General features: G+C 37.6%; 1 long non-coding RNA gene across 3 annotated transcripts in view; it reads left to right on the forward strand.

Moving 5' to 3' along the window:
- Positions 1-11,859: 11,859 nt before the first annotated feature.
- The window catches only part of LOC148107356 (uncharacterized), a 29,813-nt gene continuing 20,338 nt past the window's right edge, over positions 11,860-21,334 (forward strand). For all 3 annotated transcript variants that reach the window (XR_015722503.1, XR_015722505.1, XR_015722504.1), the window contains exons 1-2: positions 11,860-12,053; positions 18,431-18,692. This is a non-coding gene — a long non-coding RNA (uncharacterized LOC148107356). The remainder of the gene's footprint in view (positions 12,054-18,430; positions 18,693-21,334) is intronic.

Here is a 21,334-nt window from a genome sequence, read left to right on the forward strand (position 1 = left end):
TATTTTTTAAAACAGTAAAAAAAATTTGATTTTGTACCTTTCTGGTGTTCAAAATGTGATAGATGAAAAAAGAAGTAAAACTCAGAGGATGGGCAGTGAAACGATAGAAAGAAAGAACATTCTAGAACCTGGATCATGCATGTGTGGACATAAGGGCCTAGTTTGGTCTGTGGTGTGTGCAACCCACACTAAAATATATTGGAGCTACCATTCATCCTTTTCATGGAAAGTGTTACATAAACAAGAAAAGCATGTCCTCTGGCAAAGAGAGAGAAAGAAAAAAAAAAGCTAATAAAGATTGATTTTTTTCTTTATATCAAGTAGTCCTAACAAGTAATGCCTTGATGATTTAAGAACAACCTCATTAAATGTCATATGTTTTTACTTTCCCTTGAAAGCATTTACATTTAAGGATTAATGATGCTTGGAAAATAAATTTAGGTTTTTCCCTGTCCAACATATTTAGATACTGAAGAAAAAGATTAAACCACAATTTAACATTTTTACTGAAAGAAATGGAACAAAAAAGTCCTCATTAAGTAAAACTATTTTCTGTTTTTATTCAAATTGTTCTAATATTTCATTTCTTTTTAAATTAAACATTTAGTTTATGATATTCACTAGTACAGATGAAATACATGAGTATAAATGAGTATTGCATCATTTTACTATTTATCAAGTGAATTTTGTAGGCCTTTGCAAATGCTCCTGAAGTGATTATTACCAAATTGGTTTAGGCATTTATAGTTAACTTTGAGATATTTGAGATTAAAGTTAAAAATAGATTTTGGAAGCTGATACATAACTAAAAACATGATGAAACACACAGGAGTTCAAAAAGTGAGGGAAAGAAATAAAAGTAGGGGAAGAAAGAGAAATACTGAATTTATTTTCCTGAAGATTCTACTAGGAAAACAAAATGTTATGTTGCAGAGATTAGTTGTAATTTAAAAGAGGAGCACAAAGAAAAGGCAAATCTTCCTCCAAAGAAATGAATTGTTAAAGATAGAAATTCAGATTCTGGGCGCTTGGATGGCTCAGTTGGTTAAGTATCTGCCTTTGGCTCCGGTAGTGATCCTGGGGTCCTGGGGTCTGCTTGGCAGAGAGCCTGCTGTCCGCTCTCCCTCTCCCCCTCCCTCTCCTGCCACTCCTCCTGCTCTCCCTCTCTCTGTCAAATAAATAAATTAAAAAGAAAAATTCAGATTCCAAGGACTTCTCAACTTGGCTTAGGCTAGCTGTATAGGGATCTGACCCTAGTTAGATCTACATACTTAAAACAGAATGAGATGTTGCTGGAGGGGAGACGGGAAGGAGGATGGGGTAACTGGGTGATGGACATTATGGAGGGCACTTGGTGGAATGAGTACTAAGTGTTATATGCAATTTATGAAGCACTAAATTTTACCTCTGAAACTAATAATACACTATATGTTAATTAAATTTAATTTAAATAAAAAATAAAACAAAACAAAACAGAATGAGACTTGAATAAAAATTCTCATTGGTTTATTTAATTGTAGGTAGACTATCAGGTATGTCTGTGGAAGCACCAAATGAGTAGTGAAACAAATCAACTGTGCATTTCAGTTGCTTACAATTTTTTGTTTTCCTTACTAAGCCAAGGTAAGCTCTTAACTCTCAAGACTTCCATAAATATGCTTGTCCATTCTGAGACATATTTCCTGTTTTGTGCATAGCCACTTTGTTTTAATTCCTGGCTTTGTTTATAAGAAAATTCTAGCTTTCTTTTTTTTTAAATAATATTTATTTATTATATTATGTTAGTCACCATAGAGCACATCCCTGGTTGTTGATATAAAGTTCGATGATTCATTAGTTGCATATAACACCCAGTGCACCATGCAATACGTGCCCTCCTTACTACCCATCACCGGTCTATCCCATTCCCTGACCCCCCCTCCCCTCTGAAGCCCTCAGTTTGTTTCTCAGAGTCCAAGTCCCCCATGCTTCATTCCCCCTTCTGAATAAGCCCCCTTTCTTTATCCCTTTCTTCTCCTACCGATCTTCCTAGTTCTTATGTTCCATAGATGAGAGAAACCATATGAAAATTGTGTTTCTCTGCTTGACTTATTTCACTTAGCATTATCTCCTCCAGTCCCATCCATGTTGCAGCAAATGTTGAGAAATCATTCTTTTTGATGCCTGAGTAATATTCCATTGTATATATGGACCACATCTTCTTGATCCAGTCATCTGTTGAAGGGCATCTCAGCTCCTTCCATGATTTAGCTATTGTGGACAATGTTCCTATGAACATTGGGGTGCATATGGCCCTTCTTTTACTACATCTATATCTTTGGGGTAAATACCCAGGAGTGCAATGGCTGGATCATAGGGTAGCTCAATTTTTAACTTTTTAAGGGACCTCCACACTGTTTTCCAGAGTGGCTGTACCAACTTGCATTCCCACCAACAATGTAGGAGGGATCCCCTTTCCCCACATCCTCTCCAACAATTGTTGTTTCTTGCCTTGTCAATTTTTGCCATTCTAACTGGCGTAAGGTGGTATCTTGGTGTGGTTTTGATTTGAATTTCCCTGATGGCTAATGATTTTGAACATTTTCTCATGTGTCTGTTAGCCATTTGTATGTCATCATTGCAAAAGTGTCTGTTCATATCTTCTGCCCATTTTATGATTTGTTTATTTGTTTCTCACGTATTGAGTTTGAGAAGTTCTTTGTAGACCTTGGATACCAGTCTTTTATATGTAGTGTCATTTGCAAATATATTCTCCCATTCCATGGGATGACTCTTAGTTTTTGTGACTGTTTCCTTGACTGTGCAGAAGCTTTTTATCTTGATGAAGTCCCACAAGTTCATTGTTTCTTTTGTTTCTCTTGCCTTTGGAGATGTGTCATGAAAAAGATTGCTGTGGCCGATGTCGTAGAGGTTGCTGCCTATGCTCTCCTCTAGGATTTTGATGGATTCCTGTCTCACATAGAGGTCTTTCATCCATTTGGAGTTTATCTTTGTGTATAGTTTGAGAGAGTGGTCAAGTTTCATTCTTTTGCATGTAGCTGTCCAATTTTCTCAGCACCATTTATTGAAGAGACTATCTTTTTTCCATTGGATGTTTTTTCTTGCTTTATCAAAGATTAGTTGCCCAAAGAGCCGGGGTCCATTTCTGGGTTCTCTATTCTGTTCCATTGGTCTATGTGTCTGTTTTTGTGCCAGTACCATGCTGTCTTTGTGATCACAGCTTTGTAGTAAAGCTTGAAATCCTGCAAAGTGATGCCCCCAGCTTTGTTTTTCCTTTTCAACAATTCCTTGGCGATTTGGGGCTTTATATGGTTCCACACAAATTTAAGGGCTGTTTGTTCCAGTTCTTCGAAAAATGCCATTGGTATTTTGATGGGATGGCATTGAAAGTGTAGATTGCTCTGGGTAGCATGGACATTTTAACTATGTTAAATCTTCCGATCCATGAGCATGGAATATTTTTCCATCTTTTATGTCTTCTTCAATGTCTTTCAAGAGTGATTTGTAGTTTCTAGAATATAGAACCTTTACATCTCTGGTTAAGTCAATTCCGAGATAATGTATGATTTTTGGTGCTATTGTATATGGAATGGATTCCCTAATTTCTCTTTCTTCAGTCTCATTGTTCGTGTATAGAAATGCAAGTGATTTCTGAGCATTGATTTTGTATCCCACCACATTACTGAATTACTCTATAACTTCTAATAGTTTGGGCATGTGTTCTTTTGGGTTTTCCATATAGAGTATCATGTCATCTGAGAACAGAGACAGTTTGACTTCTTCTTTGCCGATATGGATACCTTTGATCCCTTTTTGTTGTCTGATTGCTGTTGCAAGGACTTCTAGTACTATGTTGAATAATAATGGTGAAAGTGGGCATCCTGGCCGTTTTCCTGGTCTTAAGGGAAAGGCTTTCACCTTTTCCCCATTGAGAATGATATTTGCTGTTGGCTTTTCATAGATGGTTTTTATGAGATTGAGGAATGTACCCTCTATCCCTACACTCTGAAGGGTTTTAATCAGGAAAGGATGCTGTATTTTGTCAAATGCTTTTTATGCATCTATTGAGAGAATCATATGATTTTTGGCTTTTTTCTTGCTGATAAAATCTATGACACTGATAGATTTGCGAATGTTGAACCACACTTGCATCTCAGGTATGAATCCCACGTGGTCATAATGGATAATCCTTTTAATGTACTGTTGGATCCTATTAGCAAGGATTTTGTTGAGAATTTTGGCGTCCATATTCATCAGGGAAATTGGTCTGTAATTCTCCTTTTAGGTGGGGTCATTGCCTGGTTTGGGGATCAAGGTAATATTTGCCTCATAGAATGAGTCTGGTAGCTTTCCTTCTGTTTCTATTTTTTGAAATAGCTTTAGGAGAATAGGTATTTTTTCTTCTTTGAATGTTTGGTAGAAATCCCCAGGGAATCCATCAGGCCCTTGCGTTCTGTTTTTGGAAGGTTTTTAATCACTGTTTCAATCTCTTCATAATTAATTGGTCTGTTTAAAAAATAAATTTCTTCCTGTTTCAGTCTTGGTAGTTTATACGTTTCTAGGAAGGCCTCCATATCTTCCAGAGTGCTTAATTTATTGGCATAAAGCTGTTGATAAAAGTTTCTAAAGATTCTTCCTATTTCATTGCTGTTGGTTTGTGGCCTCTGCCATTTTATTCATAATTTTATTAATTTGGGTCCTTTCTCTATTCTTTTGAGTAAGTCTGGCCAGTGGCTTATCAATCTTATTTATTCTCTCAAAGAACCAGCTTCTAGTTCTGTTGATCTGCTCTACTGTGCTCCTGGGTTCTAATTCATTGATCTCTGCTCTCATCTTGATCAACTGCTTTCTCATGCATGGGTTAGGCCTGTTCTTCTGTTTCTGTTCCAGCTTCTTGAGGTGAGAATATAAAAACTGCATTTTAGATTTTTCTATTCTTTTGAGTGAGGCTTGGAAGGTTATGTATTTTCCCCTTAGGACTGCCTTTGAAGTGTCCCCCAGGTTTTGGACCATTTTGTTTTCATTCTCGGTGGTCTTCATAAATTGTTTAAATTGATTTTTGATTTCCTGGTTTATTGAATCATTGTTGAGCAGGATGGTTCTTAGTCTCCAAGTGTTTGACTTTCTTCCAAATTTTTCTTTGTGGTTGAGTTCCAATTTCAAAGCATTGTGGTCTGAGAATATGCAGGTAAATTATTTAAGTCTTTTGGTATCAGTTGAGACCTGTTTTCTAACCCAGAGCATGGTCTATTCTTGAGAATGTTCCATGGGCATTAGAATAGAATGAGTATTCTTTGGTTCTGGGGTGTAGTGTTCTATATATATCTATGACATCCAACTCGTCGAGTATGGCATTCAAAGCTCTTGTTTCTTTGTTGATTTTCTGCTTAGGTGATCTATCTATTGCTGATAGTGAAGTATTGAGGTCCCCTACTATTAACGTATTATTATCTATATGTCTCTTTATTCTGGTTAAGAGTTGGCTTGTGTATCTTGCTGCTCCCCTGTTGGGGGCATATATATTTGTAATTGTCATATCCACTTGTTGGATACATCCTTTAAGAATAATATAGTGCTCTTCTGTATCTCTAACTATAGTCTTTAGCTTAAAATCCAATCTGTCTGATATGAGAATTGTTACCCAGCTTTCTTTTGAGGTCCATTGGCATGAAAGATGGTATTCCATCCCTTTACTTTCAGTCTGGATGTATCTTTAGGTTCTAGATGAGTCTCTTGTAGACAGCAAATGGATGGGTCATGTCTTTTTATCCAACCTGAACCCTGTGTCATTTATGTGAGTATTTAGGCAATTTACATCGAGACTGATTATTGAGAGATATGACCTTAATGATGCCATGTTGCCTGTGAAGTCTTTGTTGCTTTAGATTGTGATTTTCTGTTCTGTATCACTCTTGGGGCCTTTTTACTTTTATAGAACCCCCCTTAATATCTCTTGTAGGGCTGGTTTTATGGTTACGAATTTGGTCAATGACTGATGATTCTGGAAGGTCTTTATCTCTCCATCAATTCTGAAAGACAGCCTTGCTGGATAAAGGATACTTGGCCGCATGTTTTTCTCTGAAAGAGCTTTAAAAATGTCCCCCCACCCCAACCCTTTCTCTCATTCCAGGTCTGTGTAGACAGGTCTGACGTAATTCTGACACCTTTGCCTTGGTATGTGAGAAATTTCTTTGCCATGGCCGCTTTCAATACTGTATCCTTGGATCTAATATTTGCTAATTGCCCTATGACTTGACATGGTGTAGGTTTGTCGTGTTTGAGCTTGGGAGGTGTCCTCTCTGCCTTTTGGACACGAATGCTTGTTTTCTTTGCTAGATAGGGAAGTTTTCAGCTACAATTTGTTCAAATATCTCTTTTAGACCTCCATTTTTCTCCACCCCCTCGGGGATGCCGATGATTCTGACATTGGAATGTTTCATTGAGTCAGTAATCTCCTGTAACCTACATTCTTTCGATTGGATTTTTTTAATCCAAGTTTATCTCTTAGCTTTCTCTTCTACTAACCCATCCTCGAATTCTTTGATTGGTTCTTCTGCCTCATTCACCCTGGCTGTCAGAGCATCTAGTTTTGACTGCATTTGATTCATAGCATTTTTAATTTCTGCCAGACTTGCTCTCATTTCTCCCCTTAGAGATTCTATATTGTCATTAATATTTTCATTAATAGTTTTTTCAAGCCTACACATCATCTTGACCATTGTTTCTCTGAACTCCATTTCTGACAATTTGGTTATATCCATATCCATCAGTTCTGTGGCAGAGGCCACAGACTCTTCATCTTTTCTTTGCGGGGGGGGATTTCTCCTTCTCATCATTCTGATGAGGAGAGGTTGCGGGGATGCCCAGAACCCAAATCATTGACCAGGACCCAAGCAGTGTGCTCTTGTTTTATAGGGACCTTAGGGATGTGAGCTTCTTGATTTTTCAGCCTGCCTTCTGGGAGAGGAGCCTGCCATGCCAATACTCAGGCAACCCTGTTTGGGTAGAGTTGCCCCATCCCCTGCGAGGGGGTTTGGGGATGGGCACACTGTTAGCTGGTATTTCCGGGCTTTTGTTCTCTGGCGGCTTTCCCTGGTGGTTTTCTGTGGCTCTTCTGAGAGTCAGAGCAGCAGTGGCTGTATCCTAGCCTCTGTCTCAGAACAGAGAGATCGCTGTCCACTCTTTACTGAGCTCTCCTGGCCTCTTTAACTCTGTTTTTGTTGGTGCTGCTAAAAACCCTGCAACATCCCGGGTAGTGCACCCCACAGCTGGTGTCCCAGCCCTCACTTCCAGGGCCAGCACATCTCTGTCCTTTGTGCTTCTAACACCGCCAGCCACCAGCTGCCCCCATGAGCTCCGGAGCTCCGTTTCAGTGTGGTTCACTCACTCCGGAATTCTGGTATTCAGTCTTGTCGCCCGCGTTCCCTGGCTCATGGTCTCAGTCTGCTCTCTTGCGGGTGCCGGTCGCAAGTCCGCCCACTCCCCAGCGCAGGTGGCTACTGCTTCCCAGCGCTCGAACGCAGCAGCTCCCTCCCCCTTCCGTTTATCTTCTGGTATTTGCGCACGGATTCACAGCTCCCCGTTTTGTACCTCAATACTCAGCGCTAGAGATGTTCATTTGTAGAGATCTAGATGTATCTCCCTTCATCCCCGGCTGATTCTGTGGGTGTTCAGGATGGTCTGGTACCTATCCAGCTCGACTCAGGGGACCAGCTGAAAAAGAGGACCCCTACTCCTCCGCCATCTTAACTCCTCCCCTCTAGCTTTCTGTGTCAGAAAAATCTAGCTAGAATTTATGCATCAGACCTTCTGAGACAAATTTATGTTGTCTATGTTGTATATGTGTCATAGAATCAAATTCTACATTCCAAAAGGAGAGGAAGAGCACAGTGGTTAAGGACTCACACTTGGGAATTCTATGAACATGGGATCTTCACATTGATACCAAGCATTGGTCACTTTGGACAATGTATTGAATTCCTCAGATTCTCAGTTCATAGAGTTATTACAAGCACTGAATTAACTTATTTAAAGTGCTTAAGCCCCCTTTCTAGAACACAGTAACTCAGTGAATGTTAGCTATTATTATCAAGTTATAATGAAGGAAATACCTCACCAAGTGCAAGTAACACCAAAATTAAAACACCAGCCATGTAGCACAAGGCAGTTCAAGTATGCACAAACTAAGCCTTTGAGTCAAATCTGGTTTATCGCCTGTTTCTGTAAATAAAGACAATATATCTTTACTCTTGACTTTATTTTCTGCACAATTTGACTTTGCAATTTGACTACTTATAATGTCTTTAAAAATTGTGTTCACTTCTGCTCTTTCTCAGAATATTCTTTATCACTGCTAGCTCTCTATTTTGGCCTTGTTTCTAATCCAACTAATGTTTACCCCTGTTTATTTTGTTACCAGCTCATCCTCATTTACTTATTTTTCTAATGGAAACCATGTTGTTTCACATTTAAGTAAGAATTTAATTTCTTTCTGTCTTTGGATCAGGGAATTATCTGTCTGTTTGTTTGTTTACAAATGCCTATAATCTTGAGTTCTACTGTCACCACAACACACAGTGACTACGAATTCAAGTAGAACTTTCTCAGTGAGAGTAAAAATCAAAATCAGCATTCAGTCTTGACCCCTGAAGTGAGGATGATTGTGAGTCTAAGATCTTTGCCATATCATACTGAGAAGCTATACCACGTCTCTGACAGGTCACTCTCAAGTCGGCCCTAATTTAATGTGCCATCAGAGCTATGTATAGGAGAAAGCTTCCAAAGATGTTGGTTTTTGAATAATTTTCTTTTCCAGCTTCTAAGACTAATTTAGATTCCCCCCCCTTTTTTTTTTCATTCTCAGTTATCTCTTAAAGAGTAGAATGAAAGATAAATAGGGTATGAATCAAACATAGTGTCCTCAATTCTTCATGCAGTAAGTAGGGCTAGATTTTTTGTCCTCTGATAATTAACACTTTTTCATCGAGAAGGCATCCATTTTATTCACAGGGCTTCTTCCCCCCAAATAGAAATTGACTCTCACTTCAGTGGTACCCTTCTGTCCTAAGTATATCCTGATGATTGTCTACTGAAGGCTGTGGTAGTATGACAGCTGTCCACCAGCTGATAGTTGGGGCTGTCAGCTTCTGAGAAACTCTGGGTATCCTAAAGCACACACCAACACACCCCAGTATCTCTATTACACATAGGTGTCTTCAGAGAGGCAAATCGTTTCGGGGATTGTGGTAACTCGTGAAGCTCCAAGTGTTTCACACAGACTTGTCTTCCCTCACGTTTTTTTCCTTAGTGTCTCTTTAATCCCAAGACTGTCAGTGCCTGGAGCTTCATACCGAGAGCATTGTGGAGTATCTTAGATTTCCACTGCTGTAGAAAGAAGATAGAATGCTTACACACAACCCAGCGAAGAGGCCCACAGAGGCAGGGCTGCTGACTGCCCTGCAGGAGATAAGTAGAAACCATGCCCCCGTGCAGGTCTTTGTCACATTGTATCAGCTCTGGTTAGACTGATGGTTAGACTGAAAGTTAGACTCAGGGAAATCACCAGCCACTTGAATAATTTGTTATTCAATGCAACACACAAACATAACCTGAAAGGGCCTCAGATATACAAAAGGGCAAGGAAGAATACACAGGCCTGTGAGAACAGGATCTTTCATAGTCTCTGCAAAGTTCTAGAATTATCTGCTTATGTTCATGCAAATCAGATATATTTTTACCACTGCCGAATATTTATGAAGCTGCTACTAGTATTATAGATAGTTTTAAGAGTTAGAAGGAGTCTGGGATTTGGAGTTGTTTGAAAGGCATACTCAAATCAGCTGGGAGTTTCCTCATCAATCAAATGAGGATGACAAAAATAATCTTGCCAAACTTTTATGGGATTATTAGTGATCAATGTGAAGCTCGTCTCACAATGTCTGGTGCTTGGTAGGTGCGGAAGTCAAGACGGCTGCCACTCCTTCTCCTGTACTGTCCTCACTGGCTGTACTGTCTCTACCAAACACTACTAAACATACTGAACAAAGTGATACAAGCCATATAGGTTACACTGGAAAAAACACATTTGACCCTATGTATTTAAACCTATAGGAGCAACTCCACAAGTATCAGCAAAGATACACTTGGTGCATTTCAGTTTACAAATGGGATCTGAAGTCAGCACTTAGAAAAGTGACAAAACCCAACAGCCTACTTGGATTTGGGCAGTGGGGAGGATTGATGCACATGTCTCACTTGTGTAATCACTTGGTGTGAGGTCTGCAAACTGAAGCTCTCTTCTCTGAACCTTACCCATTGAACATTCCCCAAAGTAAAAAGGTTTGGTTTAATTCCAGGACAAGCAACTGAGAAATGGCCTCTGTGAAACAAATACATTCACATCAGTTTGGATTAATTTACAAGGAAATGGAATGAATTGGATCTAGTTATTGTTCAGAAGGCTAAAGGTTGATTCTAGGTAAAGATCAGTCTGATTTACATCCAGCCTCCAATTTATCTGTCTTATCAGTGGTGATCCTTCTGCCCCAGGGTTCATGGAATGCAGATGGCGTATGTAAACCAAAGGGAAAAACGAGGATGTAGAAAACCAGAAATTCCTGTGTAAGCCAGTTTGTAAGATCTGTGAGCAATTATACATGGCAAAATTGTGGAAAATATATAAGAATTATATTATTTTACTAAAAAGTACATAATTTCATGTTCAAGTCAGCAAACATAAACGTATTTTTAAGTATTCTTGTGGGTATAAATCATAAACTAAGAGGATTTTTTTCTACTTATATTCATTTCGTTATGAATCCTTTTAATCCCTAAAATATTGTATTTCTAATTTTTTGCACTTTTTAAATATTCAGGATTATTCCACTATGTTTAGTTTATAATTTGTCTCTTAAATTCCTATAGCCTTAATATTTAATAGTAATTTATACATGTTATCTATTTATTCTGAAGAGAGAGTCATGTGAAATTTGTAGGACAGGTAGTTACTTTCCCTATTTACAAAAGAGGAAATAGGCTCTCAGAGGTCGAGTCATTTGCTAAAGACCACCAGCCAGTTTGTAGCAGAGAAGGGCCTAAACACGGTTGTTAGGATTCTAATGAGGAGACTTTTCATTCCACCCTGTGCCTTCCCAGAGATTCTAGATAATTCAAAGTAAATTCTGGGAATACATTCAGTTAGTGTGCCCTGAGGGTGGGGTAGTCATTTACCACACCACTGGATTTTATACTCCAGTGTGGTAGGAATCCAAAAGAAAATACTTTAATGGCACCATTTCTACAAGAGCATTGCAAAATCTCTTCAAACACAGAAACTGCATACACATTCGATATCCTGTGCCTCTGAACCTTTCACATAGTCCCAGGCCTGCCTTTACTCTTAGAGTCAGAGCCCTGGCTGAGTGCGAAGAATGCACTGGAATAGTCCCCCAGTTGGTAAGTGAGAACCGAAGACCTGCCCTGTCCTGATGTGTGTGGCGGTCACCGGGGGCCCAGCAAGCTGCTAAGCAAAGGAGGACTTAGGATGTATGTGCCCTGCAGTCTAATTGCAACCACCTGCTAAGGCATTTACCTAAAATACTGTCCTTGGGAAGACAGGGTCCACAAATTCAGGCATGACCCAAAGTGTCCTCTCCTGTACTTAAGAATACACAGAGATCAGAATTCAGCTTGTCATTCCAAAATTGAACTGTCCCTAATTTGGATCTGTTCTTTTGCATTCCAAATACCTCCCATGAAGCACCCTGACTACAAGGCCACATTCCAACACCTCAGCGCCTCTGGTTACATTCCTGTGGGGGTTGGGTGGGGGGTGCTTGGGCTTCACATGCCACATATGATTCATACCAGAGTAGTATGTTTTCATTATCTGAAGCTAAACAGATTAATATACATTTATGAAACCCATTTGTTTCTTGAAAATTTGCCTCAAGAGGATTTTAATAATCCCACTGGATAGTGGCTTAAATAACCAATCCCAGCATCTGCGCTTCTGCAAGCCAAGGAGCAAGGCACAGAAGAAGAAAGAAATGTTGGTAAACAGAACTTTCTCTATTTCGGGGCTTTCTTGGAACAGCTGCTCAGTGTCACATTTTTAACTAAACAAGTAACCCTCCCATGCTTCTTGTGAGGGATAAGAACTGCTATACTCCAAGCAGCAGAATGCACTAAAAAGTGGTAATGATGCTTGATATCAGAACTTGCTAATTTCTAGTTGCTTAGTAGATGTAGTGAGGTAATGAAAAAGAGATGTTTTGACAGACTGTACAGAGAACAGACTTTGTAGGAAATTTGCACTGGAGTGGATGGGAGGTGGGGATGAGAAGAAGGAAAATGAGAAAATACAAGCAGGAAATCCTTTTAACCTCATTCTGAAATTTCAAGATCACTTCTTTGGCAAACTAAAGCATAAGAAAACCTACTGGTGTAAATACCTTCTTATTAGCTGGAAGAAAATATTGTTCAACTTAGTATCTAAAATGTGTCACATTGATAATCACTAAATTTGAATTAGGCATATGGTTTGGTAATTTTTTTTTCTGGCTTGTGGGATAAGTATTACAATCCTGTGTAAAAGTGAATTACCTCTGGTTGTATACTATATGAATTACCTTTATCAAAAAGACAATATTATATTAAATTGAAACTGTTCCTGAAAGTTTATCATAAATGATGAGGTTGTGGGATATAGGTGAGGTTCAGTGGGGTGTGGTCCGGAGCCGACGACCAAGAAAAAATTCTTGAGACGCCTTTGGTGCAAAATTGGTGGTTTATTAAAGCACGGGGACAGGACGTGTGGGCAGAAAGAGCTGCTGCCCCGGGTTGTGAAGGGTGGCTGATTATATACAATGGGGTTGGGGGAGGTAAGGAAAAAGGGAGGCTTCTAGAGAGTACTTTCATATGTTAAAGAAGACTCACAGGATACTCACAGGATAAAGAAGCCTTGCCATTGTCAAGTTAAGGTTGTTTACCCCCCCAGCAAGGCATTAACATGAAGATAGTTGGGAACTTTCTGGATTCCTAGAAGTATCTGTCTAGGGTGTGCAGGTTATAAAGACATTTAATTATTGTATCTACATTCCCTTCTGAAAGCTAGGTTATTGATAGAAATGCTTTGTTCTTAACTGCTAAGACATTTGTAATCTGAGGGAGATTCAAGTCTTACAGGACTGTGGTCTCTATAGGTTAACTATTTCTTTGTCCTTTAGGGCAGCCAGGAGTGCCTGAGGAATGTCACATAGGTCTCATGGGGGAGGGGGGGGTGCAGGGTGTCAGTTTCTGCTTTGTCCTCAGCTTGCCTTCTGTTCCCTCGTCAATAAACTTTTAATATGAGTTGATAAAAAACACATGTGTTAACTTTACACAAAATTGCACCCTTTGGATTCTATTGCCTATGTTAACCTCATTCCAGTCCCTGATTTTTATGTATAATTTTTTTCTCAATGATTAAAAGAGAAAGAATGGCATGAAAGGAGGAATACTATAGTGGAGACCAACTGAAACAGAGAACATGTGATCCTTTTTTGTGAGAAACAGACATGGGTTGTCCAGATGCTAGATTGGCACATCCGACACCCTGGACAATCTGGGGTCACATTTTCCCCTGGCCTCAGTTTTTCCCCTGGTGACTGAGGGGATTAGCTTTGTCCATCCTAAATTGCTCTACTCTTCCATGATTTTGTGACTGAACTCACACTGTGGGTGCTAGAAATTCCCATTTGTCAACCACCTTCCCTGTGCATCAATTTATAGATTTGATTCTGATTCCCCTTGATCACACCCCTGATCAGGTAATCATAAAGGGAAGGTCAGCTCCAAAAAAAACACCCCCGCATATTTTTCCTCTATCTACGTGAAAGTGTGCAAAGAAAATAGGTAATGCAAGCTATTTGTACTGTCAGTAAAGAAAGGATTATTCATAAGCTTTTATTAAATTTTAGTAGAAAATATCATTTACTACCTAACTCAAAGATCTCTTTATAAGGCTAGACAGAAAATGTCTGTTTGTGTTTTAAGAAAAATGTTGTTTCCACAGATAAATGTGCATGTATTAATCTGTCAGGAAGTAGAATCTACACAATATGACATGTTTTCCTCTCCACGTTGCAGCCAGGAAACTGAAAGCTAGTTTCAGTAATGAACTGTATTAATGTGACTATCTCTAGTATCTAATATATCCTTTCTCTCTGCTTCCTTCAAGCTACATCAACCTATTTTTGTTCCTAATTGCCCTATTTTTCTTTGTATTTAATTTCATTTATTTCAAGTACGTTAGGAAGAAAACAAACTCTAGTTGCAATTGTAATAAACAATAATATAATTAGCTGAAATAAATTATTTCCAGTAAACTCAAATATAATATTGATTAACATTTTGAATATTCAAAGCATCATGTCATTGGAGAAAATACCCTGTAAAACAGAAATCATCAATGTAAAGCTATTTTCCTGAATAGTTCTAAGTCATAATGATCAGAAAGTAGAACAAGAGTCCTTTGTATATTTAAGCCTATGGCACAAAACACATGAAGTCACTTCAGTCAACACTGAACTGATGGGTGAGTCAGGGACACTAAAAGACTGCACCTCAATTCTAGCCAGGAAAGGAGGAGAGCAAGATAAACATAAATACATCCTGGGAACAAGTCAGCCAAGTGACTGGTTGGAGATACAGAAAATGTAAAAACTCTGGAGTTTTCCAGACATCATTGGCCTAATGCAGAATTTGGTGTGATTCAGATTCATCTTAACCTTATTTAGGGAGGTAGGATCCAGAAGTGATAGAGACCCTCAGAATCCCGTGTATATATAACAAGCCTGAGGAAAACAGGGCTCTAGTTTTTCTTCCTATGAAAAATAAATTATGAGTGAATAACATATTATAAATGACTAATTGAAGAAAAACAAGAACTTACAAGATTGAAACCTAGGGAGAAATAATAATGAACAAAAAACATACTAATTTGGACCCCCATCCTCTGACAGCAAATCATTTACTGAACAACTTACTGTTCCTCTGACATGAAATATGAATTTGACCTAGAAAAAAATTGTAAAAAAGTGAAAGTAGTATATAAAGTATACAGGGTTTCTAAAAATTGTCTCCCGAAATCCATGTGTATAGGATGTATTTAGCCTTTGTAAATTATTCTTCCTGAAGTTCAATTCTGATTATTAATGTTTACACTTATTCAAACATTTTCAAAGCATTTTATTAGATTATATAGGAGGAAACAAAGGTGAATAAAGTACAGCTACTGTCCTTCAATACCTAATCTAATTTATAGTTACTGCTTCACACATATCCAAATGTCTTAACCAAATGCAAGGACTTCCTTCCTTTTTTTTTCCTTCCTTTGTATTGATATTGTTATTGTTGCTTGTTTGTTTTCTTTATTCCAAAATTCCTCATTTCTTTTAGGTTCTCTACTATTACTCCTCAAAATATTCCTTGTTTCAACAAAGTAAACTTTCTCCTTCACTTTTAGAACTTCATTCACTCTATCTTCCAGTGAGGACTTATCAACACAAAGCATATCTATGTACTGAAACCCTACCCATCTTTCAGAGTTCAACTCAAATCCTTTCCGTGTTGGGCCTTGATATTTTCTCAGCATAAAGTTAACACTTGAAGGTTATTTTAAAGGTTAAGTGAAATAATATAAGTAAAATGCTTAGCACAATGTGGTACATAGTAAAGTTCTACAAATATTTGCTACCATCATACCATTTTTGCCAATAACACCAAAAATAAAATGACCACTTCCTCCTCAGAAAACCATATATTTATCCCTTTCTGATGTCTTTTATTAGTATTCTTTCTTCCCTTATCAGTTCCCCTCCCACATAATATTCCCTCAAATTATCTTGCATATTGTACAATATGATTTTTTTCATACAACATGTGTATTTTAATACCTTCTTCATAGATTAGTACTTTTGTTTTTAGCTTGACAGAAATTTGATGAATGATTTTTTTTAGGAACCTATGTATTTAGGTTTCCACCTTCCAGAAATACCTCCAGAAACAGTCCCATTTATCAGTCTCCAGCTCAGATTCACCCATCTCCCATATAAATCCATTGCTTGACATAATTTCTAGCTTCATTAAGAATTCATAGACCTTCGGCCTTAAGACACTTCAACATATCTTTTTTTACTATATAGTTGTGTGTATCTTTCATATGCCCTAATCCATTATAAACTCTTTAAGGTTGGAAAATACTGTTTCATTTTCATTTTTAACCCCTTTTATTTCATAGTTTGTCCATGCATTAATTCATTGCTTAATCCATCCATTACTTTTTCCCCTCACTCACACTGGAAACAATGGTTCAGAGCTTATAGTTGTTGAGCACCATGAAAAAGAGTCAGTTGAGTCCCTTGGCCACCTGCCATGTTGTCCCAGTTTCTCTGACATGGCTTTCTCAACTGTTTTTATGTATGTTAAATTATATATACAGATTTATAAATTTTTATAAGATCACCTAGCAGACATCATAGGTGTTAAGTAAATGTCAACATTTTTCTATCTTCATCAACAAATTATTTGTTAAAAAAAAAAAAAGAATCCTGAAGAATGTTATACTCAAAGTAAATGTCTCTGATCAGTACTTAAAACTTTTATTTTTAAAGGCAGCAATTGGGGGAAAACAAAGAAACAAAAACAACAAAAAAATCTAGGGAACAACAAAACTGAAAAACCAATACAGTAAACATCAGCTCTCTTGTTGGAAACTGTTGTTTTTGTTTTGTTTTGTTTTAAAGAGTAAGTAAGAGTAATTTGAATTGCTGGTAAACTAGAACTTCCCTCCTGTGACCTGAGAGCAGGCTGTACTTTCCATAGATCCCAGAGTCAGACCACATTTCTGATTGCTGCAGACTAGATCTGTGTGTGTGTGTGTGTGTGTGTGTGTGTGTGTGTGTGTGTGTGTGTGTGTGTTTGTGTGGCCTGAGGGAACCCTGAATTTTGCTCTCTTCTTTCTGTTTGCTATGTCAGCAGAGTTGGCACGGACTAGATTCACATCCAAAGTCAAACTTTACTTACTTGATCCAGGGCCTCCAAAATCAAACCAGTCTATCAAATGCAGAGTATAAGTCACATTTGCTTTCTGTTTTTCCAACCTAGAATTAAAATTACTTTAAAATATAAACAAGTATATGGGCAGCCTGACTACTGTCAATACTATTTAGAGAATATATAAATTTTGTCCAATTTTTAGTTTACATTTTGGTAATTCAACATTAATAAATAGAAAAGCCTCAAAATCTCATTCTATTAATTCCCAAATCAGCTGTTCCCTTACAGGTGTTTAGATCACTTTAGAAGAAACAACTTTGAATAACAGTAAAAGTTCATACTTTACTTTTTTAAAAAATTTTTTAGAGAAATTCTAGAATCAAAAAAAAGTTAAAGACAAAGCATTCATATGATTTCACTTAGAAGCTAGAGCTTAAGAAATAACTGTTTATTGTTTCTCCCCACAAGGAAAATCAGATACACAAAACTCTAAATTTGGTCTGTCTTCACTATACTGTACCACTTTGTGAATTTGAGCAGCCTCCAAGAAGTATCACTCCTCCCAGGCATTTTCATTCAAAGAAATTTCATTTGTTCGACATTAATTATGCTATTTGAGTTTTTGTCTAATTTATAACATAAAACCATAACCCATTTTTTCTTCTGAAGCACAGTACATGCATTAGTCATTTCATGTTACTCTGCTATATTTAAAATGAATGTGTCCAGGTCCTCTTGTAATATTGTCATTGTACAGTGTGCGTATAGCACGGTCCAAGTTTGAGAAGAATGAACTTGCAACTATTTATCACCCAAGATAGAAACTAAAATGTCAGAAAGTTGGTAAACTATTTTGGTGTTTGAAAAAATTGAATTGTCTTATTCTCATTGTTTGGAATGGAACAGAATTGACCAATATACAGATAATGCTCTTTCATTTGCATTTGGATTGGTTTAGGTTCAGAATGCAAAATAGATACCAACTATGTATGTTAAATTCATAACTTGGTATAGCCAAGTGAAAAATGTTATGTGTGGAAGGAATGATACACAATTGATTATGCAGTATAATGATTAAGGTGATTATGACTGTGTAACAAATCACCCCCAAAGCTCCATGGCATAAAACAATGATTTATTATGCTTGCAGTTTCTGAGGGTAAGGAATTCAGACAGGGCATAACATGTGTGGCTTATCTCGATCCATGATGCCCAGGTTCTTAACTTCATAGATTCGAAGGCAAGAGTCCAGAATAATCTCTAGGCTTCCTCACCTGCCCCTCAGAGAATGGTGCTTCTTGGAGTCTGTCACATGGCCTTCCTTGCGGTGTGGTGGCTGAGTTCTTCTTTTTCTTCTTCTTTTTTTAAAATATTTTATTTATTTATTTGACAGAGAGAGAGAATGAACACACAAGCTGGCAGAGGAAAATGGAGAAGTAGTCCCCCCTCCCTGCTAAGCAGGAAGCCTGATGTGGGGCTTGATCCCAACCTGAGCCAAAGGCAGCCACTTAACCAACGGACCCACCAGGGCCTGGTGGCTGAGTTCTAAAGGCAAACATCCTATGAGAGGGGGCCAACCATCAACCTTCCTCCTTTTAACGACCTGGCCCTAAAAGTCACAAGCCACCTAGGTCTAATGGAAATAGGCTTCTCAGGTATGTTTCTTTTTTTCTTTTTAATTTGACTGTAGTTGACACACCTTGCTGCAGTAGTTTCAGGTGTACAACACAGCAATATGACAAGTTTATACATTACGCTATGCTCACCACAAGTGTAGCTGCCATCTGTCACCATAGAACACTATTACAATATCACTGATTATATTCCTTATGCTGTGCGTTTTTCCCCCTTGACTTATTCATTCCATTACTGGAAGATTGTATCTCCCACTTGCCTTTATCCATTTTGCCCATCCTCCCACTACCCCCGTCTAGCAACCATCAGTTTGTATTTATAGGTCTGCTTCTGCTTTCTGTTTGTTTATTTGCTTTTTTTTTTTTTAGATTCCACAAGTGAGTGAAATTATATGGTATTTGTCTTAATCAGTCTAATTTCTTATACTTAGTATAATATCTTCCAGATCTGTTCTTGACGAGGATAGCAGGGTTTGAAAAGAGCGTGTAGAACAGGAAATAGTCCTATGGCCATTCATGGAAAACACAAGTAGCAAACATTCTTACCAAGATATAGAGTGTTCCAGGACACCTGGGTGCCTCAGTCTGTTAAAGCATCTGCCTTCAGCTCAAGTCATGATCCCAGGGTCCTGGGATCGAGTACCTCATCAGGCTCCTTGCTCAGCAAGAAGCCTGCTTCTCCCTCTGCCTGCCTCTCCCCCTGCTTGTGCTATCTCCCTCTGACAAATAAATATCTTATTTATTGAACCATTATCAGTTTTCCCTCTTCTAAAACTTCATGCAATACATGTTGTTTATTACTACTATTATAGTAGTTTTATGTCAGCTTCTTTCTTTCAGCATGATATATTTCATATATCTTATATATCTTGCATATATAGTAGGTTTTTTCTTTTTTTAAATTTTTTTCTTTTTATCACTGAATAGTATTCCATTGAATACAAATTTTTACTCCATCCTCCTGTTAATGGGCATTTGAGATCTTCCTAGTCTGTGCTTATTAATGTGTAATTGTGCTATGAATATTCTTTACAAGTCTTTCGGTGAGCATATATTTTTATTTTTTCAAGGTAAATATCTAAAAGAGTAATTTTCTGAGTTATAGGTGTATATTTAACTATACGAGACACTGCAAAACTGTATTCTGTAGTAGTTGTAACATTTTACACAACCACCAGAAATGTGTCTTCACCCACATATGTTGTTAGTCTTTTCAGTTTTTAATTTCAGCCATTCTAGTGAATGCATAGTAGTAGCTCGTCATGGCTTTAATTTGGATTTCTTTAATTACTAATAATGCTGAGCACTTTTTCATATGCTTAATGGATACTCAGATTTCTTCTTTTGCAAAGTGCCTATTCTAATCTTTGCCTATTTGTTGTTGTTGTTGTTATAGGAATTCTTTGTCTATTCTGAATATGTTTGGGCTTTTTTTTTTTTTTGTCAGATTATGTATCAAGACATTTTTTTAAAGATTTATTTATTTATTTATTTATTTATTTATTTATTTATTTGACAGAGATAGAGACAGCCAACGAGAGAGGGAACACAAGCAGGGGGAGTGGGAGAGGAAGAAGCAGGCTCCCAGCAGAGGAGCCTGATGTGGGGCTCATTCCCAGGATGCTGGGATCACGCCCTGAGCCGAAGGCAGACGCTTAACGACTGAGCCACCCAGGCGCCCCAAGACTATTTTCTTCTTCTAGTTAATGCTTTATTTTTCTCTTTCTTAATTATTTCTTTTGATGAAGTTTATAATGTGATGTAATCTAATTTATGAAATTTTTTCTTTTGTTGGTTACTAGTGTCTGGGTCCTATACAATAGTTGCCTACCTTAAAGTCATGAACATATTCTTCTGTAATCTATTCTAGAAGATTTATAATTTCAGCTTTTATAGTTTGGCCTATAATCCATTTCAAAGTAATTTTGTTTAGGGTGCCTAGGGGGCTCCGTCAGTTAAGCATCCCACTCTTAGTTTCAGCTCAGGTCATGATCTCATGGGTTGTGGGATCCCCATGTTGGGCTCCCCATTCAGCGGGGAGTCTGCTTGATTTTCTCCCTCTGCCCTCCCCTGTTGGCTCATTTTCTTTCTCTCTGTCTCTAAAATAAATAATCTTTAAAAAAAAATAATTTTGTTTATCATAGAGGTACAGGCTACAGCTCCAGTTGCTCCAGCATCATTTGTTAAGAGATACATGTATCCAATATATGTATATGTATGTGTATATATATGCAAAATATCTATATATGTATGTGTGTGTGTGTCTATATGTCAAGTTTTTTCTGCATCATTTGCTAAAAGAACTTAAAGATTTGTTTTGCTAGCTTTGCTGAAAATTGATTAATCCTATACGTGTAAGTGTACTTATGGACTACATATTCTGTCCCATTTAAACTATTTGATTATTCTTACTATAGTACCACACTGTCTTGATTACTGTAGCTTGTCAGTTCTACAAAAGTAACTTCAGGATTTTGATTGGTATTGCATTAAATCTATAAGTAAATTTAAGAAGAATTGACATATTAACAATATTGAGCCTTCTGACCCTTGAAGATGGTTTATTTGTGTACTTTTTGAGGTATTCTTTACTTTATCTCACAAAGGTTTTATACTTTTTATTGTGGAGGTCTCCTGCTTTTGTTAAATATATTAAGTATTTT

This window comes from Ursus americanus, chromosome 31 (assembly GCF_024610735.1).
Source record: "Ursus americanus isolate L20-20 chromosome 31, mUrsAme1.1.p, whole genome shotgun sequence".
NCBI classification, from domain to species: domain Eukaryota; kingdom Metazoa; phylum Chordata; class Mammalia; order Carnivora; family Ursidae; genus Ursus; species Ursus americanus.